The sequence below is a fragment of the Aquarana catesbeiana genome, linkage group LG05 (assembly GCF_042186555.1).
Source record: "Aquarana catesbeiana isolate 2022-GZ linkage group LG05, ASM4218655v1, whole genome shotgun sequence".
NCBI classification, from domain to species: Eukaryota; Metazoa; Chordata; class Amphibia; order Anura; family Ranidae; genus Aquarana; species Aquarana catesbeiana.
The window spans coordinates 62915370-62934254 of NC_133328.1; the positions used below are offsets into that span (position 1 = coordinate 62915370).

General features: G+C 42.5%; 1 protein-coding gene and 1 pseudogene across 2 annotated transcripts in view; one reads left to right on the forward strand and one right to left on the reverse strand.

Moving 5' to 3' along the window:
* The window catches only part of LOC141144293 (uncharacterized), a 157192-nt gene that overhangs the window by 24855 nt on the left and 113452 nt on the right, over positions 1 to 18885 (forward strand). The gene's annotated exons all lie outside the window — the stretch shown is intronic.
* Positions 6696 to 18885, reverse strand: part of LOC141145939 (patched domain-containing protein 3-like) — a 72251-nt pseudogene continuing 60061 nt past the window's right edge.

Consider the following 18885-nt stretch of genomic DNA (forward strand, 5'->3'; position numbering starts at 1 on the left):
TTACCTCTACTCCAAAGAATTTACTGTCATTTACAGTACAACAAATAGCACAATAATTGATTTTCTAATTTTTAGCTGTTACTGTATAATTTAACCACGTTAGCTCTTGCAGCTGTATACTACTTATAGATCAGAACAATATTTACATGTGTTATGGTGATACTATACGTAAAAAGAGATATCTTTTGTGCAATTAGTCACTTGCTGACCACCTACCACAGATTTACTGCGGCAGGTCAGCTTTATTGCGTTAAACAATGTACCTGTATGTCATTTCGTGCAATAGACACTGGGGGGGGGCGCGCTCGTGCTGCCGGAGGCACGATCGTGCGCTGATTGGACACAGGGGATGCCAACCGGTGGGTCCGGTGGACACGTTGTACTCCGGCCAAACGCAATCATTTCCCAGATAACAAGGCAGATAGCCGTTCTGACAGGGTAGAAGATAGAGATCAGTGTTCCTGCTGAGCAGTAACACCAATCTCTGCCTTCATCCAGTCAGAGCAACCCCACACAGTTAGCAAGCACCAGCTAGGCACAGATTTAACTCTTTGATAGCCCCTGATGTTAACCCCCTTCCTTGCCAGTGTCATTAGTACAGTAACAGTGCATATTTTTAGCACTGATCACTGTAATAATGTCATTGGTTCCCAAAAAAGTGTCAGTTAGGTGTCTGATTTGTCCGCCGCAATCTCGCAGTCCTGGTAAAAATTCGCTGATCGCCGCCATTACTTTAAAAAAAAATTAAAATAAAGAAAGATGCCATAAAAATATCCCATTTGTAGACACAAAGAACCTGGGACACTGTGGGGTAATGACATCACAAGGGGCGTGGCATCTAACTTACATCATCAGGTGGCCCCACCCCATGCCAATATGTCATTGCACGCGGCGGACCCAGCATTACACCTGGAGATCGCGTCGAGTCAACATCGGAAGAAGAACAGAGGGAGAAGACCCAGCAAAAAAGCAGAAGATAGCGGAGAGAGGGGAGAAGAACCGGAGAGGGGAAAAGACCCAGCAAAAGAGCAGAAGACCCAACAAAAAGAGCAGAAGATAGCGGGGAGAAGAACTGGGGCTGCTTTAATTAAATATTTTAAAAACCTGTGTAGTGTTTTTATTTTTGACACTTTTTTTATTTAGGTGAATGGGTATAGGTACGATGTACCCCATACTCATTCACCTAGGGTGGGGGGCGGTGACCTGGGGGGCCCCTTGTTAAAGGGGGCTTCCAGATCACGATAAGTCCCCACCCGCAGACCTCGACAACCACCGGGCAAGGTTTGTTGGGAAGAGGCCAGGAGGACGAGCGAGCTCCCCCTTTCCTGAACTGTCGGGCTGCGTGCTCGGATAAGGGTCTGGTATGGATCTTGGGGGGAACCTCACGCAAAATTTTGTCCCCTTTAAGATTCTCAGCACACAAGTCGCACCGCAAGTCGGAGCATCTTGCTCCGACTTCTGGTGGGACTTCTATTCAAATCAATGGGCTCCCATAGGGAACCATTGATTTTGAATAGAGACAGAGAAACGCGGGACGGTGCATAATGCTGTGTATACAGCGTTAAGCCCCGTTAAATCGCGCTTAACACCTTTTACCGGCGTCCGGCGTTATTACAGCTCTAGCGCTGGAGTCTCAGAATGCACTGGTCCTGGTTTTTTTTTTGGAGCTTAAAAACGCCTATGCCACTTACAGCTCAAAAACACCATGGTGGGCATGAGGCTATAGGCTAACATGGAGAGGCATTTTTTAAGCTGCAAAAAACACTCAAAAAAGTGGCTGTAAAACGTCCGTGGGCATGAGACCTAACAATTGTGCAGCGCTAGTGGAAAAAATTCTACAGAAATCAATAACTATTAGTGCTCATAAATCTATTAACAGAAATAATAATCATATATATGGTAATAATGTCCGTGAAAAGAGTCCACATAGTGCAAAAACTGAAAACCTGTGATTATATGTGATAAAACTAGATCTAATAGGAAAATTATAGTCCTTTAAGACATGAATAAATGTAAAAGACAGCCACCACCAATTGCAGGAAGGCTTACCGGAACAAATGGACCCAAATGAACATATGGCCAATGAGTTGCCAAAGCTTGTGGTGTAAACACCAGAGGATGGATCATCTGCACGTATGGTTTATGCCAAGGTGGGAGATGCTTCTATATACTGAAAAAGGGCTCTGACCGGGCTCCGCTTAGAAAGACCGGTGTCCACAAGTTTCGGTGGGATGTGTCTTTAACCTTGTAACGTGCAGTATGACCGATAAGGAAACAGAAAACACCACATAGTGTAAACCCATAGATATACTGAGTTTAATGTAAAAAAATTGGGAACAATCACATTTGGGAAGAGTAAAACAAGCACTTGTAATCATGAATAAAAGCAACGCAATGACATCATTCATTTAAGGCAGTGGTTCTCAACCTTTCTAGTGCCGTGACCCCTTGATAAAATTTCCCAAGTTGTGGGGACCCCTAACAGTAAAATTATTTTCATTGGTCATTTCATTGCTGTAATTTTGCAACTGTTATGAATCGAAATATAAATATCTGATATGCAGGATGTATTTTCAAACTTACAAATTTTACATCTTAAAGCGTAGTGATTAATCACAAAAACAATCTATAATATACAGCGCAAAATATTCATTTAAAATTAACATATAAGTTACAAATTAATAAAATGCCCCACCGAGAGACAGGGTAAGTGCCAGGCACACAGCGGGTGGGCGGGGGGGTCACAGTGGGAGTATTGATATGGCATGGGGGCAGCATTTGATGTTACAGTGGGAGCGTTTGATATGGCACAGTGGCGGAGCTTGATGGGCACAGTGGCGGCGCTTGATGGGCACAGTGGTGGCGCTTGATGGCACAGTGACGGCGCTTGATGGCACAGTGGCGGCGCTTGATGGCACAGTGGCGGCGTTTGATGGCACAGTGGCTGCATTTGATGGCACAGTGGCTGCATTTGATGTACAAAAATGATTTTATTAATTAGTATCTCTGACTTACCAAAGTCACTGGTGTTCCGTCAGAATCTGCAAGTAGTCTGTGTTAACCAGAAGTGACGTTTCGTTGCCGCCATCTTGGTAGACTCGTGCTCAGCAAGCGGACTTCAGTGGGTGTAAAAAGATGTCTGCTTGCCAACTTCTAAGTGTAGCCTTACTGCGGACGAGAGTACCAAGATGGCGGTGACGAAACGTCACTTCTGTGCGGTCTCTCCTCTACCGGAAGTGACATCTCGCTGGCCGAGACGGACAGACTCCGGCATAACACAGTAACTTCGGGTCCGTCTCGGCCAGCATTAGCGACCCCCTGGCAAATCGGCAATCGACCCCGCAGGGGGTCACGACCCCCAGGTTGAGAACCGCTGATCTAAGGAGACATCATCTGGGGTCGTCAGTGCGATATATTTCTTACATAATCATGCACTTGTACAGCTATAGCCAAAATGACACCAAAATAATTTTGACAAAGTCTGCCAGTGTTGCTTCAGTGTTTTTAGATCTTTTTGTGTCAAATGTATCTGGTATACATGATCTGGCATTTGCGTCAGATCATTCTATCTGGTAAAGCATTCCATAAGTGTCAAATGCTTTTATTGACAAGTTAATGCAAAGAGTCAATATTTGCAGTGTTGACTTGAGTTGATACGTCTTTCTCAAGACCTCTGCTGCAATTCGCCCTGGGCCTGACATGGCATGTTGTCATTGTCAATCAACCTCTGCGCCACATCCTGATTCCTGACTGATCTGGCACAGGCACTAGCAATGGCACTGCCCATTCTTGCATAATCAATGCTTGCAGCTTGTCAGAATTTGTGGGGTTTTTTTGGTTCACTCACCAGCCTCTTGAGGTCGAATTGACCATGACCACCACAAATTCTTAATGCGATTAAAGGTCTGAGTAGTTTCTTGGCCATGGACCCAAAATGTACATTTTTTGTTCCCACTTCCCCAAACCACTTAGTTATCACTTTTGTCTTATGGTAAGGAGCTCCATCATGCTCAAAAAGGCATAGTTGTTCATCACCAAACTGTTCTTGGATAGTTGGGGGGGAGGTTGTTCTTGGAGCCTGAGGATGTTTTTGTACCAGTTATTCATCGCTATGTTCTTAGGCAAAATTGTGAGTAGGCCCACCACTCCCTTGGCCAAGAAGCAGCCAACCGCACACATGAATGATCTCAGGATGCTTTACTGTTGGCATGCCAGTCACGCAAAGAGTTCTTATTTTTTGGGTTTTGTTTGGTATTCTTACGCTATCCTTTTGTCAAAATAGCAATATTCTGGAGGAAACGGTTTTACTTAAATAAAGACATTATATAACGACTAAATCTGTGTCTGTAGTGCATGGTCAAACTTAACCATTAATAACAACAACATATTCGATTTTTCACTCCACTGGACTCCAGCAGTAGTATATAGTGAGTTTGGAAATTGTAGAGAAATGCTTAAATAATGCATTACAATTTAACTACACCCATTAGATTTTAGACAACTAAAATGAGTTTTAGTCAACTAAAATGTACTGAAGATTTAGTCGACTAAATACAATTAAACTAAAACACTTGCAGAGGACTAAAATAGGACTAAAACTAAAATGCCATTTTAGTCCTAAGACTAAAACTAAATCAAAATTTGGTGCCAAAATTAACACTGGTTTAAAGGCTAAGTTCACGCTACTGGGATGTGATTTTGATACGATTTTCAGTGTGATTATGTAGTGAAACTTTGATGTGACTTAAATGTGGTTAGCATACTCTCTGGAGCCAAATCACACTGAAATTGCACCAAAGTAGCGCAGGAACCTTTTCCAAAATCTCACCACACAGAGTTGCATTATTGTGAATAGGCACCATTGAAAATAATGCGATTTCCTTTGTCATGTGATTCTGTGCAACTCAAGTCACATCAGAAATAAGCAGGGACTGGCTGAGATGCAAAACATCTATGGGCAGGCTGATTGTACCCACCAATCGACTTGGGTGCAAGCAGCATGCCGGATTTTTAGCATGTGATTATTGCCAGTGGCTACAGCCCTGCAGTGATGGCTCCCTGCACCCCCAATCTGGGAGAACGCAATAGCTCCGCAGGAGGGCTTCCCCATCAACACTGATTATGTTGATAGGGGAATCGAGCGATTTTGAGCGATTTCCTGTGGTTGCAGGAAATAAATTTGCATGATCTATGGCCGGCTTTAAGGGATTCTTTTGCTGTTTCCTGCTTTAGCCAAGCACAGGCTTCATGTTAAGAACTCATGGCCAATATTCCTAAGCCTGATAAGAGGGCTGTAACCTCCCAGGCGGTTTTTCCGAATGTGGCTTGGGGTTAAATTTCAGCACCATTAGCGGTAACCCCGAGCCACACTCGGGATTACATCTCAGGATCCTGGTGCAGTGTACTTACCTTGTCCCCAGGATCCTCCGATGTCCCCCCGCGGTGTCTGCGGGCTCTGTCCACCGGCCCAATGTCCTGTGTGCCGGGCTCCGTTCCCTGCGAGCGTCGCAATGCACGGGGCGGAGCCTGGCGGCAAATTCAAAAAAGTGAAAATTCATAACACATACAGTACAATGTAATCTTACAGATTACATTACTGTATGAGATCATTTCACATCCCTTTTGTCCCCAGTGCTTTGTCCAATGCCCTGCATGCAGTTTTATATAATATATACTGTTCTTTCTGCCTGGAAACTGGAGATTGTCCATAGCAACCAAGAATTGTCCCTTTACATCAAAAGTGGTTTTAGACCAGCTAGAAAACAGTGATAGTAAATTAGAACTCTTGCAGAATTGAGCGATAGTGAATCGTGGGGAAATGTATTTTATTATTATTATATTATAATTTTTTATAATTATTTATATTTATTTATTATATTATAATTTATGATTTTGTGTTTCAAACTTCATCATACCTGGGATATCTACTAGACTCTTGGCGAACAGATTTAAGTGTGTTATTACTAAGAATTGCAGACCTACAATATAAAACGAATTTCTATGCAAAATAATTGTACCGATTTGAGCCGCAAAAATCTGAAATAATCATAACGTAAGGGAGGTTAACTTACTATATAGCTAGAATAGACAGATAAGCTGTGACAAACAGATAAGATATGTGAAGCAGTACTGATTATGATTCAAATACCTTAATTAGGCTTTTGTTTGTGTGCTGGCCTGTTTGTGTGCTGCTGGCCTGGTTGACTAAAGTAAACCAATTAAGTGTCCTATTCATGGTGATCACCACACAGTTATTTTAATAATAATATCTAATACAACTGTGGATGACATAAATCTTTTTAAAACCATCAAAATGTTTTTGAGAATTTGATATTTGGTATGGTATTAAATATCATTAGTCTGGCAATGTGAAGAATTAAATAAAATGTATTTTGCCTGCTGACAAGTAATGTGGAAAGTTTGATATAGGATAACATTAATTGCACACTTCCTGAGAATTTGTGTGATCATTTGAATACAGTACTCTAAAAATTACCTGCAATATAGACTCTTTTAATTCAAAATAAAATGTAATCTTTTAAATTGACATAAAAACTTTAGTATCAAAATAAATTATGGACAGTCAGGGTCAGGAAAGAATGCACCATTCATATAGCTATGTGTCATAACATGTTTTTTGGTTTCATCAAATTAATTTTGTGGAACATTGTTCATTTGTGACAAATTTATTTTCTTCACATTGTTTGTTTTTTGCCAAAAGTTCCAAACAATGCTAACAGCACTGGAAGAACAACCAGTCCATGGAGCATTCCAAAGGCGATAACAAGGAATATGATCTTGAAAAATGTTCTGAAGATGTAACTCTCTGAGGTGGAGAGTACCATGAGACCCAGGATGGTGGAGAGACCTTCCTGTACTATAGGATAGCCAAGAGAATGCAATGCTTCAATCATCCTCTCATTTGCTGTGAGTTTCTTGTTTGAGGCGTATGAGAACCCAATACAAATAACAAGGTTGAGCATGGATATGGAATTTAAGTTAACATCCCACAAAGTCATGAATGCAGCGTCCCCTACAATAATAGATGCTATTGCAAATGTCACCCAGAGGGAACACAGAGGGTTTGGAATTAGCAGTAATGAAATAACAAGCATAACAATAGCAGCTACAGCAACATTTTGAATTGTATTCTGGATGATTACAGCATATTGATCAAAGTATATAAATGCCGGATGGTACATGTCACGGAACGTCCCACACTCCGCTTGAGTGCTTCCGTCATATACCACTTCCTCCCAGTCTGTATACAGATATCCCAACCTCTCTGAGCACAAAACAAGGCGACACTTGCTTGTTGCTACCAAGAACTGTTTATTATGAATCAAAGTTACAAGACTTTATGTGCTGTTGGAACCTCCTCTAACAATACAACTGTAACTTAATTAACATGAGCTAATTATCTAATCCTTTATACAGCCTAGGTGACTGAGACATGACCTTTCGCCCAGACTTGTGGTCACCGAGCTTCACACAGTTAATTAACACAAACAACAATGGGTGAAAAGACTCTTAGAGCCACACTAGACTTATTTACAATAAACACATTATAGCAGAATTGATGACATTAGCATTTAGCAGTATGAGTCCCAACGGTATAAATCAGTCACCATTCTAATATGGCATATAAAGGGCTCCCAGAGTCTGTGTGTTTTTGGGGGGACATGGAGCTGAATCCAAAGTAACACCAACCCCAGGGTCCCCAGGCATACAGCTCACAGAGAGCACCATTCCCCCAAATGCTAGGGCCCATAATCAAAAGGCAACAGGCCCGCACCCAGTCCTCTCCAACAGCCTCTGTCCCAGCCAGGTCCATCACAGTACACAAAGACAGGGACCTCACAACTCTTTGCTGTGTCCCGAACCTGATTTAACATGTTTTTTTTTTTTTTTCATCTACGACAGAAGTGACATTCATAGTCTGGATGAAGAAATGGGAAGCTTTTATAGTTCCTTTTTCTTTTATATCCAGTTTAAGCAGTTCAGCAAACCTTACGTATGCTTTCAACCAGGACTCAGAGTGGTATTCACTGACATAGGGGGTTAATTTAAATGACTCTATACACTTGTCAATTTTATTACGGGTTTCTACATCCCCGTAAGAAACTTCCTGTGTTACCACAACCATAACTCTGGGACCATAGTCATCAAAATATAAATCTTCATAGTCGTAGAAAGAACGGACATAGGAGCTGTCAGTAGCCAAGTTACATAAATCAATTCCTTCCTGTACCTGAAAGCACCCGTATATGCTGCCAGCTAAGTATCCACCATATAGACCCATCACAATGATCTTAGTCCAAATGTTGGTTAGAAATGGACCATAATATTTCTGGAAGAAATTTGTCATGGGATGGTCAGTCTCCGTACCAGTGATTTCACTGAATGTTCCTCCAACACGACAAGCATTATAGAAAGTGTAACGGCGGTCATCTTTTTGCTCTGACAAACTAACCAGTGCCTGTTACTCTCTTCTCTTCTCCCATTGAGGGCTAAAAATGCACCAAAACAAGTGAAGTTATATAGGAAGCAGAACAGTATAGCTGTTCCAGTATAAATACAGAAAGATTGCACCGACCCAAAAGAAGTCATAATTTCTATATAGAAATGTAAAAAAGAGAGAGAGAGAAATAATTCCACAGTGCGCACTAAATTAATTTACAAATCTCCTAAATATTAACACAATGAAATGATCAACATAAAACACCCATACATAATGAAAAGTGTCCATATGGCATATCCCCCCAAAAAATATGCTTCAACATATGCCAATTAATATGGTAATACAGTCCAATTTAAAGTGATGAAAAGATAGTGAAACTAAATCTTGTTGATCTACCAAAATCCTTCACCAAAGTGATGTGTGCCAATTCCACTCCCTTAAGAATAAAGCTATACGATAGAACATTGTTTTCCTCTAAATGGGACTTTATAAGGCAAGAGTCTTCAAACAGTATATCAAAATCACATATATAATTTTATAATCAAAAATGTTTAAAATCATGACAGAATACATGAAAAGACTTGATAAAAGAATAAGGATGCTTGACAATACAAATGGTGATCACAATGGTAATAGCATATAACGGTACAGTGATAAACACAGGACACCACACCAACTTATGTGGCTGAGGTCTACACATGCAAAGAGCCTGACGCGTTTCAAGGTTTTAATTAGTTTGGAACCTCTTCTTCAGAGGCAGATGATGAGATAAGTGGTTATCTGTACATTTACAAAAAAAGGGGTAAGACATCTTAAAAAACGTTCATGGTATGAGAAACGGCATATAGTGATAACAATCAAAAGTATTTAATATATTATGAAATAATATTCTCACCATGTAGTTTTTTAAACACACATTAGAGAGCATCCAGCTTTAAAGGGGAAATAGTGGGTACATTGGCCTGCTAGCAGGAAGCGGACACGTGGACCAACCCTAGCTCCAAGGACACGGTATAGGCATGCAGCCCAAAAACAGGACACAAAGGGTGTCCTCCCACCCGCACATTAACGCCACTGAAGACAGCTGTAGTGAATAATGTTTGTCAACTAAGACAAAAGGAATAAACAATCTAATAGAATCCACTCCATAGATATCAAAGGAAAAAAGTAATCAACATCAAAAACAAAAAACAAAAAAGATGAACCTTATTTCTAATGTATATGGATATTAGTGTAATGGGGATATCAATCCGTCCCCCAGCTTACCTATAGGTTTATATAGAATGGAGATCACTCCTAACAGGTAGGAGGAAATCGCATAGAACTTGGCAGGGTAGGGATAAATGTTAAATCCCTCTGTGTGACCAAGTCTCACATCAGGGGGAAAGGTAACAAAATTGGACCCATCAGCATATAATGCTTGAAAAACAAAAACAGAAGCAGAAAATATTGTGTGATTAATTACAATCACAAGGGAACCGATATGCAAAAAGCACTGCTGCAAGCAGTGTCCCAGTACAGCAAATCCACACCAAACTAATATGTCAGTTGGCTTGCGTGTGCTGGTCTCACCTAACTCCTGTCTAAAGACAGAGCCTACAATCTATAGGGATAAGGATGGGCTGGTTACCTTGAAGGATGGTAAGGCTGAGCGGCCGGTCCAACCTATGCAGGCATGAGACTGGCCACTCAAGGCAAGAGGCTTTTCTAATACCGTTCATTAGTGTTGACATCAGCAACAGCTGATGAGCCGGTGAGCGTCATGGACAGTGGGAGGGGAGGGGGGATCGCCCTCCAAATCCCCGGCACGCAGGCCCGCCTCCTTGGTCCCACCCACGTATCAGAGCACAGAGGGAGGGAACATCCAACTCTGGCAACAGCTGACACGTGCTGGCGTCCACGTCGGGGACCTGCGGCACATTGATCGCCATGGTGATGGAACAGACACATTGCCCCAATCATGTGCGATCACTGAAACGGGAGGCCAAAAAGCGCCAAAGGGGAAAAGATGGCACAATAGCCCCCGTGCGCAGAGTGGACTGCTAAGGCGCATGCTGACGGTCCCTCCAGTGTGGTGTTAGCCCAGGAGCCAGATCCACAGCATTGCAGAGCACTTGTACCCAGAACTATGTGAGGGAAAAAAGGGATGTACAGTAAGAGTCCACGACAGTTGAAAAAGCATACCAGAAAAAACACAGGAAAAACCTACAAGGAGCAAACAAACAGACAGAGTAATGTCAATAACAGCATATATGAAAAAATTATATACATAATAACAAAAGAATAATCGCCAAATTGTAGGCTGGTGCCAATATATATATATATATATATATATATATATATATACATATATATATATCGGGCATGTAATCCAACCAATTAGAACATGTACATGTAGTTAAATTGGAAAATCCAGCATAAATTCAACCTGATTGGCCTGTATTGATCGCACATGATTGGGGCAATGTGTCTGTCCCATCACCATGGCGATCAACGCACCACGGGTCCCTGACGCGGACGCCGGTCCCCTCCCAGCACGTGTCAGCTGTTGCCAGAGTTGGATATTCCCTCCCTCTGTGCTCTGATACGTGGGTGGGACCAAGGAGGCGGGCGATCCCTCCCTCCTCCCCTCCCACTGTCCATGACGCTCACCGGCTCATCAGCTGTTGCTGATGTCAACACTAATGAGCGGTATTAGAAAAGCCTCTTGCCTTAAGTGGCCAGTCTCATGCCTGCATAGGCGCCGGACCGGCCGCTCAGCCTTACCATCCTTCAAGGTAACCAGCCCATCCTTATCCCTATAGATTGTAGGCTCTGGCTTTAGACAGGGGTTAGGTGAGACCATCACACGCAAGCCAACTGACATATTAGTTTGGTGTGGATTTGCTGTACTGGGACACTGCTTGCAGCAGTGCTTTTTGCATCTTGGTTCCCTTGTGATTGTAATTAATCACACAATAGTTTCTGTTTTTGTTTTTCAGCCATTATATGCTGATGGGTCCAATTTTGTTACCTTTCCCCCTGATGTGAGACCTGGTCACACAGAGGGATTTAACATTCATCCCTACCCTGCCAAGATCTATGCGATTTCCTCCTACCTGTTAGGAGTGATCTCAATTCTATATAAACCTATAGGTAAGCTGGGGGATGTATTGATATCCCCATTACACTAATAGCCATATACATTAGATATAAGGTTCATCTTTTTTGTTTTTTGTTTTTGATGTTGATTACTTTTTTTCTTTGATATCTATGGAGTGGATTCTATTAGATTGTTTCTTCCTTTTGTCTTAGGTGACATACATTATTCACTACAGCTTTCTATGGTGGCATTAATGTGCGGGTGGGAGGATGCCCTTTGTGTCCTGTTTTTGGGCTGCATGCCTATACCGTGTCCTTGGAGCTAGGGTTGGTCCACATGTCCACTTCCTGCTAGCAGGCCAATGTACCCACTATTTCCCCTTTAAAGCTGGATGCTCTCTAATGTGTGTTCAAAAAACTACATGATGAGAATATTATTTCATAATATATTAAATACTTTTGATTGTTATCACTATATGCCGTTTCTCATACCATGAACGTTTTTTAAGATGTCTTACCCTTTTTTTTTGTAAATGTACAGATAACCACTTATCTCATCATCTGCCCCTGAAGAAGAGGTTTCAACCTAATTAAAACCTCGAAACGCGTCAGGCTCTTTGCATGTGTAGACCTCAGCTGCATAAGTTGGTGTGGTGTTCTGTGTTTATCACTGTACAGTTATATGCTATTACCATTGTGATCACCATTTGTATTGTCAAGTATCCTTATTCTTTTATCAAGTCTTTTCATGTATTCTGTCATGATTTTAAACATTTTTGATTATAAAATTATATATGTGATTTTGATATACTGTTTGAAGATTCTTGCCTTATAAAGTCCCATTTAGAGGAAAACAATGTTCTATTGTATAGTTTCATAGGGATGTGGGCAAGTTGTCTTCTTCCCTAAGGCTAACGTCACTACTCTCATTCTTAAGAATAAAGCTCACCAGTAGGGATGAGCTTCTAGTTCAAGTCATTCGTCGAATTACGAACATTATGGGCCATTCGCGCCAAATTCAAGTGGCGCGTCACGGCCCATAATTCACTGCAGCATCTCAGTGCATTCCTGGCTGATAATTGGCCAATCATGCACTATGTCCTGCATGCTTTGGCCAATCACAACGCGGTAAGAATGGAGAGCCATAATTGGCCAAAGGCAGGGTGGCTTTGGCCAATTTTGCCTCAGGGGATGTAGTACATGCCCCACACTATATAAAGCCGCCTGGAAGTCGGCCTTGTGTAGTGTGTTCCGGCGTTGAGAGAGAGATAGAGAGAGAGACAGTGTCATTTCAATTGAGTTAGATAGAGTAGGCAAGCGAGTCATTTAGCTGCAGTCAGTGTATTGTGTGTATATATATATATATATATATGCATCCCTGGTGATCTGTGTGTATATATATATATATATATATATATATATATATATATATACACGCTGTATTCGGTTTAGCTAGATCCGTTCCTGTTATTCTCTTCCTAATATACTTACAGGCAGGCAGCTGCAGTATTTTCAGTCAGTGTACTGTATCCTGTGCACAGTGTGCAACTAAAGCTAAATGCAGGCAATTGCTGGTGTTCTCGTTCTACTAATACCTCAGGCAGGCAGCTGCAGTATTTTCAGTCAGTGTACTGTATCCTGTGCAGTGTGCGACTGAAGCTAATTGTAGACAATTGCTGGTGTTCTCTTTCTAATAATACCTCAGGCAGGCAGCTGCAGTATTTTCAGTCAGTGTACTGTATCCTGTGCACAGTGTGCAACTAAAGCTAACTGCAGACAATTGCTGGTGTTCTCTTCCTAATAATACCTAAGGAAGGCAGTTGATTCAGCTAGCTGCAGTATATTAGTGTACTGTATACTGGGCACAGTGTGCAACCAAAGCTAACTTCAGACAATTGCTGGTGTTCTCTTTCTAATAATACTACAGGCAGACGATTCAGCTAGCTTCAGTATAATCAGTATATATATACATCCCAGCTTTGTGCAGCTACATCTCACTGCAGGCCATTCCTTGTGTACCGATTCCAATACATCAAAGACAGTACGTCTGGAATAGGGATGAGCTTCGAGTTCGAGTCCCACCCATGTTCGACTCGAACATTGTGTGTTCGACCGTTCGCCGAAATGCGAACGTTATGGGCCGTTCGCGAAAAATTTGAGTGGCGCGTCATGGCCCATAATTCAGGTGTTTTTACAGTATTTACAGTTAGTGTACTGTGTACCCTGCACAGTTGCACCTATAGCTACCTGAAGACAAGTGCTGTTGTTCTTCTTCTGATCCTATTAATACCATAGGCAGGATGCTTGAAGTATTTACAGTTAGTGTACTGTTTACCCTGCACAGTTGCACTTATAGCTACCTGAAGACAAGTGCTGTTGTTCTTCTTCTGATCCTATTAATACCACAGACAGGCAGGTTGAAGTATTTACAGTTAGTGTACTGTGTACCCTGCACAGTTGCACCTATAGCTACCTGAAGACAAGTGCTGGTGTTCTTCTTCTGATCCTATTAATACCACAGGCAGGAAGCTTGAAGTATTTACAGTTAGTTTACTGTGTACCCTGCACAGTTGCACCTATAGCTACCTGAAGACAAGTGCTGTTGTTCTTCTTCTGATGCTATTAATGCCATAGGCAGGCAGCTTGAAGTATTTACAGTTAGTGTACTGTGTACCCCTGCACAGTTGCACCTATAGCTACTTGAAGACAAGTGCTAGTGTTCTTCTTCTGATCCTATTAATACCACAGACAGGCAGGTTGAAGTATTTACAGTTAGTGTACTGTGTACCCTGCACAGTTGCACCTATAGCTACCTGAAGACAAGTGCTGTTGTTCTTCTTCTGATCCTATTAATGCCATAGGCAGGCAGCTTGAAGTATTTACAGTTAGTGTACTGTGTACCCCTGCACAGTTGCACCTATAGCTACTTGAAGACAAGTGCTAGTGTTCTTCTTCTGATCCTATTAATACCACAGACAGACAGCTTGAAGTATTTACAGTTAGTTTACTGTGTACCCTGCACAGTTGCACCTATAGCTACCTGAAGACAAGTGCTGTTGTTCTTCTTCTGATCCTATTAATACCACAGGCAGGCAGCTTGAAGTATTTACAGTTAGTGTACTGTGTACCCTTCACAGTTGCACTTATGCCTACCTTAAGACAAGTGCTGTTGTTCTTCTTCTGATCCTATTAATACCACAGGCAGGCAGCTTGAAGTATTTACAGTTAGTGTACTGTTTACCCTGCACAGTTGCACCTATAGCTACCTGAAGACAAATGCTGGTGTTCTTCTTCTGATCCAATTAATACCAGAGGCAGGCAGATTGAAGTATTTACAGTTAGTGTACTGTGTACCCTGCACAGTTGCACCTATGGCTACCTGAAGACAAGTGCTGTTGTTCTTCTTCTGATCCTATAAATACCATAGGCAGGCAGCCTGAAGTATTTACAGTTAGTAAACTGTGTACCCTGCACAGTTGCACCTATAGCTACCTGAAGACAATACGCTGTATTCGGTTTAGCTAGATTCGTTCCTGTTATTCTCTTCCTAATATACTTACAGGCAGGCAGCTGCAGTATTTTCAGTCAGTGTACTGTATCCTGTGAACGATGTGCAACTAAAGCTAACTGCAGACAATTGCTGGTGTTCTCTTTCTAATAATACCTTAGGCAGGCAGCTGCAGTATTTTCAGTCAGTGTACTGTATCCTGTGCACAGTGTGCAACTAAAGCTAACTGCAGACAATTGCTGGTGTTCTCTTTCTAATAATACCTCAGGCAGGCAGCTGCAGTATTTTCAGTCAGTGTACTGTTATCCTGTGCACAGTGTGCAACTAAAGCTAACTGCAGACAATTTCTGGGGTTCTCTTTCTAATAATACCTCAAGCAGGCAGCTGCGGTATTTTCAGTCAGTGTACTGTTATCCTGTGCACAGTGTGCAACTAAAGCTAACTGCAGACAATTGCTGGTGTTCTCTTTCTAATAATACCTCAGGCAGGCAGCTGCAGTATTTTCAGTCAGTGTACTGTATCCTGTGCAGTGTGTAACTAAAGCTAACTGCAGACAATTGCTGGTGTTCTCTTTCTAATAATACTACAGGCAGGCAGGCGATTCAGCTAGCTCCAGTATAATCAGTATATATATACATCCCAGCTTTGTGCAGCTACATCTAACTGCAGGCCATTCATTGTGCACCTATTCCAATACATCAAAGACAGTATGTCTGGAATAGGGATGAGCTTCGAGTTCGAGTCCAACCCATGTTCGACTCGAACATTGTGTGTTTGACCGTTCGCCAAATTGCAAACGTTATGGGCCGTTCGCGCCAAATTCGAGTGGCGCGTCATAGCCCATAACTCACTGCGGCATCGCAGTGCATTGCTGGCTGATGATTGACCAAGCATGCACTATGACCCGCATGCTTGGCCAATCACAGCGCCGTCTGCACAGAGAGCCATAATTGGCCAAAGCCAGGGTGGCTTTGGATATTTATGGCTCAGGGGGTTGAGTACATGCCCCACACTATATAAGGCCACCTGCGTGGTGGCCTTGTGTAATGTGTTGATTAGAAAGAGAGTGAGACAGTATAATTTGATTTAAGTTAGAGTAGGCAGGCGAGTCAGTTAGCTGCACTTACAGTGTGTTGTGTATATATATATGCAGCCCATGTGTTGTGTGTGTGTGTGTGTGTGTGTATATATATATATATATATATATATATATATATATTTTCACGGAACGTCCCACACTCCGCTTGAGTGCTTCCGTATTATACCACTTCCTCCCAGTCTGTATACAGATATCAGATATTCCAACCTCTCTGAGCACAAAACAAGGCGACACTTGCTTGTTGCTACCATGAACTGTTTTATTTAGAATCAAAATTACAAGACTTTATATGCCGTTGGAACCGCCTCTAACAATACAACTGTAACCTAATTAACATAATTAACATGAGCTAATTAACTAAAAAATTTACCCAGACCAGATGACAGACTTGTGGGCACCGAGCTTCACACAGTAGTATAAACACAATAGCTGGAGCTAATTACAATTAACAATACAAACAACAATCTCCCCCCTCCTCAGCCTATTCATCAAAAGTTCGGCTCCTAGCCATTCCTGGAGGCTAATGTGATCAGCTCACTCAATTAACAGGTTGAGTTCAGAATCAACCAAACCAATAATAGTCTCTACATACATCCTGGGAGATATTGTGGACAAATATTACTGTCCCATTTTAAGTAGTCCAAGATATATTTTCTCACACACCCTGTGCCAGGATGGCACAGGGTGACTTAGACATAAGATGTATTCTGAATTCCATGGGCCCTCCCGTCATATATATATATCAGGCCTCGACCCCTACAACCCTGGCAAACAGATGACACTAAAATTCTCAAAAAACGTAGTCGCGCTCTTGAGCGTCTGTGGCACAAGACTAAGTCTCTCAAAGACTTCAACCAATACAAATCTGCCCTCCAAAAATACTATTCTTTCCTCCACACTGCCAAGCAAACCTATTTTACAACTCTTATTAATACCTTCTCATCCAATCCCCGTAAACTCTTCTCTACCTTCAACTCTCTACTTTGTCCTCCACCGCCTCCCCCCACTGATTTACTCACTGCCCAGGAAATCGCTAATCACTTCAAAAACAAGATTGATACAATCCGTGATGAAATCTCCACTCTACAGGTATCTCCCCCAGCTAAGACCCCATGTCAACAGATACAACTGACACTACCTCTATTCAAATCTACTACTCCAGACGAAGTTGCTAAACTCCTTTCTATCGCCCACCTAACTACCTGTCCCCTGGACCCCGTTCCCTCTCAAATGCTACGGTCACCCTCTGACCCCATCCTACACTCTCTAACCCACATCTTCAATCTCTCCCTCACCTCTGGCGTCTTCCCCGATGCTCTAAAACATGCACTGGTCACTCCCATACTCAAAAAACCATCCTTGGACCCTACCAATCTTAACAACCTACGCCCTATCTCCTTGCTCCCCTTTTCCTCTAAACTCCTTGAACGCCTGGTTTACAACCAACTGAGTGACCACCTCATTAAAAACAACCTTCTTGATCCCCTTCAATCTGGATTTCGCCCTCAACACTCCACAGAAACTGCTCTTTTAAAACTCACAAATGACCTACTAACTGCAAAAACCAACGGACACTATTCTGTACTCCTACTTCTGGATCTTTCAGCTGCCTTTGACACGGTTGACCACCCCCTCCTCCTCAAAAAACTTCACTCCATCGGTCTCCGTGACTGTGCTCTTCAGTGGCTCTCATCCTACCTATCCCAACGCACCTTCAGTGTCACTTACAATTCTACTTCCTCCACTCCTCTTCCCTTCTCTGTCGGGGTCCCCCAAGGTTCTGTTCTTGGACCTCTTTTATTTTCAATCTACACCTCTTCCCTGGGTCAGCTGATAGCCTCTCATGGCTTTCAATATCATTTCTATGCTGATGACACACAAATCTATCTCTCCACCCCTCAACTCACTCCATCAGTCTCCTCACGCATCACTAACTTACTAACCGACATATCTGTATGGATGTCACACCACTTCCTCAAACTCAACTTGTCCAAAACCGAGCTTATAATATTTCCTCCCCCACGTGCCTCTTCCCCTGACTTCTCTGTGAAGAGCAATGACAAAACCATCCACCCGTCCCCACATGTCAGGGTGCTAGGTGTTATCCTAGATTCTGAACTCTCCTTTCAGCCCCACATCCAATCACTTTCCAAAGCTTGCCGCCTCAACCTCCGCAACATCTCTAAACTACGTCCCTTTCTAACCAGTGAAACTACAAAGCTCCTGATTCACTCCCTGGTTATCTCTCGCCTCGACTACTGCAACTCCCTCCTCATTGGCTTACCTTTAAATAGACTATCCCCCCTTCAGTCTATCATGAATGCTGCTGCCAGACTCATCCACCTTACAAACCGATCAGTGTCTGCTACCCCTCTCTGCCAATCCCTCCATTGGCTGCCACTCGCCCAACGAATTAAATTCAAAATACTAACAATAAGTTACAAAGCCATCCACAACTGTGCCCCCAGCTACATCACTAACCTAGTCTCAAAATACCAACCTAAACGCCATCTCCGTTCCTCCCAAGATCTCCTGCTCTCTAGCTCCCTCATCACCTCCTCCCATATCTGCCTCCAGGACTTCTCCCGAGCCTCGCCCATCCTCTGGAATTCCCTACCCCAATCTGTCAGACTGTCTCCAAATTTATCCACTTTTAGGCGATCCCTGAAGACTTTCCTCTTCAGAGAAGCCTATCCTGCCTCCATCTAACAACTGCATTATTTTCTCCATTAGCTC